The 8,838-nt window shown below is 35.1% G+C and overlaps 1 long non-coding RNA gene across 1 annotated transcript in view; it reads left to right on the forward strand.

The window, feature by feature from the left end:
* The window catches only part of LOC137251975 (uncharacterized), a 101,017-nt gene extending 92,994 nt beyond the window's left edge, over positions 1–8,023 (forward strand). Inside the window, exon 3 of the long non-coding RNA XR_010953414.1 lies at positions 6,695–8,023. This is a non-coding gene — a long non-coding RNA (uncharacterized lncRNA). The remainder of the gene's footprint in view (positions 1–6,694) is intronic.
* The last annotated feature ends 815 nt before the right edge of the window (positions 8,024–8,838 follow it).

Raw genomic sequence — 8,838 nt, forward strand, 5'->3', positions numbered from 1 at the left:
CATACGAGATCCAAAGAAAACTGAAAATAGAGTTATTGTCAACAAAATTGGAGCTCACAAGGGTACAAAGATACGAAGGCCAGGTTTTTTCTCTGTCTCTCACGATTTTGGGGGTGTCCGAGAAAATCGTGTATGTAGTCAATCTAAGATCTTCAAGATCTACTAGAAAAATGATATGACTTTCCAGGAAGTTTCACTTTTGTCTCTTTCGTAACACTCGGTAACTTGTTTTATTTTTCACTAAAAATCGTCAAATAAAGACCTCCAATAGACTGAATGTATCTATCGTGTTACCAGAATTTTTGTGACGATCAAACGGAAAACCGAGTAAGGTACCAGGATATAAGTACAAGTAATGAAAAAAACTAGAAGTTGTCTACGACATAGCTAAGTTATTTTCTCGAGTTCTGCCGTCACTGGTAGCTGGAGTCTTGACTTCGCTATCGCAGGACACGTACACAGTGTGTGCTCAACTGTTTCTTCCTGTAGCCCATATATCTTGCGTCTGCTATCACTGACGCGGCCGAATTTATAAGCAGTTGATGCCACAAAGCAGTGTACAGTTAGTATGCCCATTATAATTATTGAGTTTTCTATCTTTAGGGAGCGTTATATATAAACGCTGCTTTCATGATCTCTCAGAACTAAAGTCCATATACACGACTTCTCTCAAGACGTTACAGGATTGTTTCTGTAGCGCATTATATTTGCTTACCTTCTTAATCCTTTATTTTATCTTATTTTCGCATCCATTTTAAGGTTTTATCAATTGGCGGGGGGAGGGAATTTTTTGAAAAAATCTCTGAGAGCATCGATTCGGGTTTAGAAATCTCCTGTGATACGTAACTAGGTAGTCCATTAAGAAGTAAAAACTAAAATGTACTAAATGTACTATCTTATGCATTGTATGTTAGCGACAGCAAACATCGATAAAAGTAAAATCGAAAATATGTTTTTGTAAAGTAAAGAAAAACCAACACATTGGTCTAAGAAAATCTAATGTTGATGACATGCAATCAGGATTTCTGCAAATTTTTATCTCTATACCAATATCAATTTCCCATTTACGCAAACCGATCACATTTTAGTACCAACTTCATTTAAAAGGCTACGATAATCGCCACAAGACGTTTGCTTTCATTAAATTGAACAATTTGTAATATCCTGCGTACTCGCATTTTTGAAGGCAGCGCTTCCTTACAATTATCTATATTTGTACGTATGTATGTATATCTTTAAAGAAAATCCTGTCGTGGTTATGCACTGCAATAACAATAGAAAAATCAAATTCCAATACAAAAGCAACAACAAAAAGTAAGGATGGGACGGTCTTCTGTGTGGGCGAAAACCTCATACCTTTCATGAACGGAGCTGAACAATAATGTGTTGAAATTTAAAAAAATTCATATAACCGGAACAATCAGTTGCATGCGATATATAGTATATACATATACGACTAATCTTAATGATTTTTTCAGACAACAATGTATCTCTCATAAGTAAACTTCCTGTGTAATTTCAAGTTTCTAGCTGTTAAAATGAGGAAGAAATTACGTTAAACCTCTTATCTGAACAATCGGTTGTATGGGATATATGATATATACATATATGAACGATCTTGACATTTTGTTCGCAAAACAATGCACGCTTTATATGTAATCATCCTATGAAATTTCAATCTTCTAGCTGTTGAAATAAAGAATAACTGACTAAACCCCTCATATTCCAAAAATTGGTTGTATGTGGGATATATGTATGTATGCTATAGTAATCCGATACGGTCGGTTCCGACAAGTCATCAGTCGGACACCCAACTATAACAGCTCAACACATTTCATCACGATACTATAAAAATTGAGGGACTAGTTTGCGTTCAAACAGACAATCGGACATGGCTAAATCAACTCAGTTCGCCATCCTGATCATTTCGGTATGCTTATTGTTGCGTCTATCTCTTCTCTTCTAAGGACTTGAGATTCATGACAGACTAATAATTTAATTTTCATAAAGGGTATAATAAGCAAACCACAACAAAAACAAAACTTAAGCATTTTCAATTGAAAAGCTCTTTACATACATAGGTACATACATGGGAATGCATTTAACACTTTCCTTAGATCACGTTAAGTTTGGCTTATTCCAAAGAATGCATTTGGGTTGAACACACAAACACATATACACCCACTTTGCGTATGGCGTTAAGCATTTTAAGATTATGTATCTCTGAAATATGTAGCTTCAAAGTAGCAAAATTCCTAGCGTTTGGTAAATCGAAAACATTTATGAAAATGCTGTGGCGATTTCAAAATGCCATTCCACACAGCAGCAGAGAAGATGTAGTAGCTGCATGCGTGTGTTTGTGTGCGCTTTAGTGTTCTCTGCTCCTTTTTCAACAATGTCGAGCGTTTATTGTTATTGCACAGCATCAATGGTAACAAATTTTCACAGAAAGGATATTGGGTTTACATACTTACAGCAATTTTGATGAAAAAAGGAAAAACATTCGCATTTTATTATTATTAAAGCATTGAAAATCTTTGCGTTATGTTAAGGCTAGTTTACATAGGGGATAAAAATTCCGAGATATCGGGAGCGGAGTGTGACTGAAGCTATCCTAAACCCTTCCCAATCTTGACTTTGTTTTAACTTGCTATTTAAATGGTGCTTAACAGATTAAACAACAATGGCCGTGCAACAAGGTGCACCAGTCGCTTCTTCGCTGTGCTAACTTACGCCAATTGGTAACAACAATAGAACTCAAGCCGTTTTTCACCTGGTTCTACTAGCGATGTGTGAGCCGCTCTCTTCTTCTGATTCCATAGGCAGTTTGGAAAAAAAATACTTGCTTAGCCAGAGCATCATCTTTCATTTGCATAACATAGCCTAGCTAGCATAGCGCCGTATTTAATTTCGCTGGAGAATGTTGACGTCTGCGCATAGCATGTACAGCCCATCATTAAATCCTGTTATGGCACTCGCCGTCGCCAAGGACGGATACAATAAATTAGATTGTAATTATTGAATTAGTCGAAGATCATGATTTTCGTTTGCCGGTAGAGGGGCGGAAATGAGCTGGCTCTTTGCGTGATGACAGCAGATACGTTCTTTCATCCTTATCATCATAGATTCCATTTTTCCCGCTTCTTTTTCCTGATTAGTAGAAGCACAACTTATGGCGCTGTTGTTAAGACCAATGATATCAATACCGTAAGCTTACGCCAGTACTTGCACGCCCTTCTAGAATATTGTTCCAGCGTGTTCTGCGGCGTGTATTATTTTTTTCAGCATGAAATTAAATATTTCACAGGAAACCGTTTAGTTGCGTACGGCTCGGAGAGCTTCTTCTCAATTTCGACTGAGCTGATGGTACTGCTCAACATGATTTTGCACGTCCGCATAAGTTTTGCAAGAAAAACCAATTCAGACGTCGCGGCATAAAGGCAGCTCCTCTTCGAGCTGGCGAACGCGGCTTTTTCGCGGGGGTTTTTCCAAGATTTTGCGCATAGTAAAAATCTGGCCGGTAATTGATTTACCACATCTTAACTCGCATTGATAAACACCAATCAGGCGACTCACGATGGGCTTCAATATTTCGCACAATTCGCTTGTCAGGACCATATACGCAATAATATGAAGGCTGATTTTGCGATAGTAGGCGCAGAGATCCCCTTATGTTGGACTTGGTAAAGAAAATTTACATTCCAATTATCGGGCGTGCACTCGTTGAACCATATTTGGCAAAGAAGCTGATGCATGCGCCTTACCAACTGCTCGTCGCCGTATTTGAAAGTTCCGCAGATAATCCATCAGCGCCCGCGGCCTTGTTTTTAAATATGGTTATTACTATTCGGGTGGGGGATATTGATTTTATCATCGTCGATTTCGTTATCGGGTTGATCATATCTGGCCGGTATATTGCTGTTTTCATTTAGGAGGGCAAAGAAGTGTTCCCTCCATAATCTAAGTACTCTCTGGACATCGCCTAAAAGGTCGCCCTTTTAGTTCATATGGGAGTTTGCCCCAAGCTCTTCGCACTCACGCCTTTCCGTCTTTGCTTTTTCTTCCAGTATAGGCGCCTTGCTTTCCCTTTCCCTCATTATCTCTCCCCTCTGTCGGTGCATATATTAAACGTGACTTTACTTTGCTTCACAAAGATTAAAATCGCTGAATATCAAATGTGAATACTCGAGTTCATCATAAATATATACAAAAGTATGCCATAATAATCTCTTAAATCTCAGACTATTTCCGATATTCAATTATCGTTACTTTTTTTCTCACTCTTTGGAGGAAATTTTCGTGGCTTGCATAATTTCAATGCCATCAATGGAAAGATATCTCATATGCTTATAAGTACATACATTTATTAAAAACTGTTTATGTATGTGTGCATATAATTTAAATTTGCCTTGATGCTTTCACTAGCACAGCATCACACTTTTAACATAAAAGGAAATTAAGCTCATGCAAGTTAAGTGCATTAAAGGCGACGAAGCATGACAGCTTTGACAGCTATGTATGTATGTGAGGTACTGTAACTTGGCAGTCATATTTAACCTGAACTTGAAGAAATAAATTACTTCGAAATTATAATCGCAATTACTTGCCTCGGTATCTGATAATTCAATCAATTAATTTTGTGAGCGACTACAAAATACCCGATTTTTGATGTGTAAACATATTTGCTCACGGCATGGGAAAATTAATGTGCGCGTAATGTGTAAGCGTAAGCGTGGACGTGGACGTAGCCTCTGTAATTGGTATGCAATATTGGGAATATATGTGCAATGTAAATGCTAGAGGATGCAAAGGTAATGATTACTACACTGTAACGTAAAATGGAAAAATATACATATGTACGTGGTAGACTTGATATGAGAGAAATCGCACAGCACGTTACTTAAGTATAATATAAAGTCTCTGATCATATATGTACACAATTTGTATGCATGCCAGTGCACGAAGGGATGTATACACTGCTGTTTTGTTGGAGATAACGAACAAGAGAGTGTTTAGAAAAACAAAGCACGTGGTTAGGTATTTAGGTGTAAGTTGAAATTTAGTTCTTTATAGGATTTTCTTGGTTTTAACGTCATTGTGAAGTGACTGGCTAGATTAACATGAAATAGAAAAGTTAGGGAAAGAAAAAATATATAATAATTTAATAAAATAAAGTAAAATAGAATAAAAAGAAATAAAAAAATAAAATGAAATAAAATAAAATAAAATAAAACAAAATAAAATAAAAAAATTAAATAACATAAATTAAAACAAAAGTATAAAGTAAAATAAAACTAAACAAAATGAAATAAAACAAATGAAAATAAAATAAAATAAAATAAATGAAAAAGAAATAATAAAATTAAATTAAATTAAATTAAGCAAAACAAAATAAAATGAAATAAAAAATATAAAATAAAACTAAACAAAACGAAATAAAATAAAATAAAATAAATAAATTAAATAAAATAAAATAAATAAATTAAATAAAATCAAATAAAATAAAATAAAGTAAAAAAATATAAAATAAAATACAATAAAACTAAACAAAAAAAATAAAATAAAATAAAAAAAATAAAATAAAATAAAATGAACTAATATAAAATAAATTAAAATAGAATAGAATAAAAAAATAAACTTATATATATAAAATAAAACAAGATCGGAAAAAAAATAAAATAAAAAATCAAATAAAATAAAATAAAGTAAAACAAAACAAAATATACATGAAAAAAAATTAATAAAAAATGAAATAAAATAAAAAATAAGTAAAATAAAACAAAATTTAATAAAATCGGTTTTTATGCGACAAGTATTCGGCTTTTATCGAAAAGCGATCGATTTATCAGCGAAAGGCTAAGATATGCTATCAAAATATAATCCATTTTTATCCCAATTTGTTTTTGGAAACTTAAAGATTTTTTTTGTTACCCATTTGTTATACACGTGTTATCTATTTACTATCGAAAAGTTATCGGAGTCTTACCCATTTTCTATCGATTTGTTAACGGCGATTCATTGGTTAACAGATACTGCTAAAACTTCAATATAAAACCGATGGCACTAGTGCACCCCCATCGGTGACAAGCCGATAGAGAACCTACAAGAGGACGATGACCAGCTGATAAAAAATCCAAACCTCTTTGATAAAAATTCGCTATCAATAATTAACCGATATTAAAACAATTTTACTTCAACCTCTTGTCGAGCTCTAATTAACATAAAAATATTGTTTTCCCAGACGTATATATAGGTTTACACATCGAACTTCACGGGTTTTTGGTTCTCACGCCTTTTTCTTTATTAGAAGCAATCGTTGGCAAACATTTTTTTTACTCTTTCAAAATGTATTTTGTTTCTTTATTAACATTTAGTTTTGTTTGTTTCGCTTTATTTGTGAGTATTACTCTTTGTGTATATGCTTAACTTAAGTTTAAAGTTTGATAGCCGTTTTTACCATCCCTAGTTAAGTTTACTTTGAACAAAAAAAAAAACCTCGTGACAAGTCGCTCCATAAAAAACCGTTATCAATTGTTCTTTGTACTCATTGCAGTGATATCAAATAAAAAAATTCTAAAATATTTATCTAGATGTGGTTAGATATACATAGACATAAACTTATATAAACATACATACATATTTAGCATATATTTGTTTCAATTTCATTAATATTTATTTAACTTTTTATTTGCAGATATCGCAATCACAACAGAGCTCCAAAGCTCGAAAAACACACTAGCTCTCTGAGAGCAGAAGTAAACCAGACGGAGTGCAGGGGTAGAGGTGGCATAGCTCTAAAGCACTTTGTATCGCCTCCGAAGACATATTTGGTTACCGCCGACCACGCAAAATCAGATAGTACGATGCGTAGAGCTCGAGCAAATTTTTCCAAAGAATCCGGCGACAGACAGAAAGTTTATGGCCAGAAGCAAACTCCTGTTAAAACGAAAACGCCTGGTAACCCGTGTCCAGAGGACGCTTCAATTTAGAGCGAATACTTCTACATATTTGTTCATAAATATAGAGAGAGATGGTACGCCCAGGGAAGATGATGAACCTGAGGCCGCATTCGATGTTGATGGAATAAATATTCCCCCACCCGTATATGACGAAGTAAGAATAGCGATAACCAGGCAAGTCCGTGGGCGCTGATGCGATTGCCTGCTGAGCTATTCAAATACGGCAGCGATGAGTTGGTAAGGCCCATGCATCAACTTCTATGCAAAACATGGTCTAACGAGTGCATGCCCGATGGTTGGCATCTTGAGTATTCTTTGCCAACTCCACAAGAAAAGGGATCTTGCAAACTGTTCCAAATATCGCGGAGTCAGCCTCCTTAATATCGCGTCGAGTGTAGTGTGCGAAAAATTGACTGATTGGACCTTATCAGTGAGGCTTCAGACCTGGTAAATCTACCAGCGACCAGATTTTCACTATGCACCAAATCTGGGAAACCCGACGGAAAGATATCCACTAAAAGCACCGCTTCGTCGATCTTAAAGCCGCCTTTGATAACACGAAAAGCAGCTATATTCCGCTATGTCTGAATTTGGTTTCCCCACGAAACGGTTGTGAAAAATGACGCCTAGGAACGCCATCAGCTCAATCTAAGTCAATGACCTCTTCGAGCACAAGGTTTCAGACAGGGTGACCCCCTATCGTGCGATTTTTTTTTAATTTGATACTGGAGCAAATAATACGAGCTGCAGAAGTTAAAGGCTCTTGAACAATATTCTATAAAAGCGTGAAATTACTGGCGTATCATGGCAATATTGATAAGTAAGTTCTACATACTCCAAGCTGGAAAAAAGTGGAAAAGATGGTTTAGATGGTGAATGAGGACAAAACGAAATACCTGCTGTCTTCGGGCAAAAAATCGACGCAGTTGCATTTTGGCAACTCCGGCACGGTTACCATTCTTAATATCGAAATAGTAATTAAAAGGAAGTTGCGTGAAAACGCAAATTTATTTAGTGCCTAAGCATTAATTAATTTCATTTAAGTAATTTGAATTGAATAAACAAAAGACAGCGGAATACGTTTTGGTTTTTCTGTTTTGTTTAGTTATCAAATGAGGTAAGACAAGAAAAATTTCTTAGCTGATTGTTTTTTTTTTAATTCTCACATAAGCGAAGAGTTTCTTTTTTACCCTTACTATCGCGATTCATCAATAAGCCTAGGTATTTCCCAAGGTTTATTGTGTGAGGAAAATTTTAAAAACAGGAGATGTAGAAGACATTGCTTACTATAACAGGAGCTCAGAATTTAAACACAAGCGGCAGCGGAAACAATTTCCCTGTACAATGGCTCTTTAAAGTACACTAAAATTTTTATAGTTTACTAGCGTGGAGGGGAAATTAAGAAAAATTGGAAATGTAGCAAAACTTGCCTACTCTAATAGGAGATCAGAAATTAAAAGAAAGCGGTAGCGGAAGCAATTGCATTACTAAATGCACCTAAAACTATGCAACAAATTTAATAATTTGTATAACGCATTATATAGTCTATGGCAGAGGATCAATATAATTTGCATGATCTCGCTAAAGAAGAGCGCGTGATAACTTTCTTTGTCGGTTCGTGTAAATATGCTGTTGTTCGCCTACATTGAACCTTCTAAGTTTTTCCACTTTCTCCATGCGTAAAGAGCGAGCACGACTTCTATATCGTAACCTATAAATTGATTCTAAAAATAGCTGGCTGTTGCTAATAATCCTATAAACCTGGAAATGGGTAAGACAGCATAAACTAATCGAGATAGATATAGACTTCTATATATCAAAATGATCTGGCCGAAAAAAGAAAATCATTTAGCCATGCCCGTCCGTCCGTTCGTAAACA

This window comes from Eurosta solidaginis, chromosome 5 (genome assembly GCF_040869045.1).
Source record: "Eurosta solidaginis isolate ZX-2024a chromosome 5, ASM4086904v1, whole genome shotgun sequence".
Classification (NCBI taxonomy): Eukaryota; Metazoa; Arthropoda; class Insecta; order Diptera; family Tephritidae; genus Eurosta; species Eurosta solidaginis.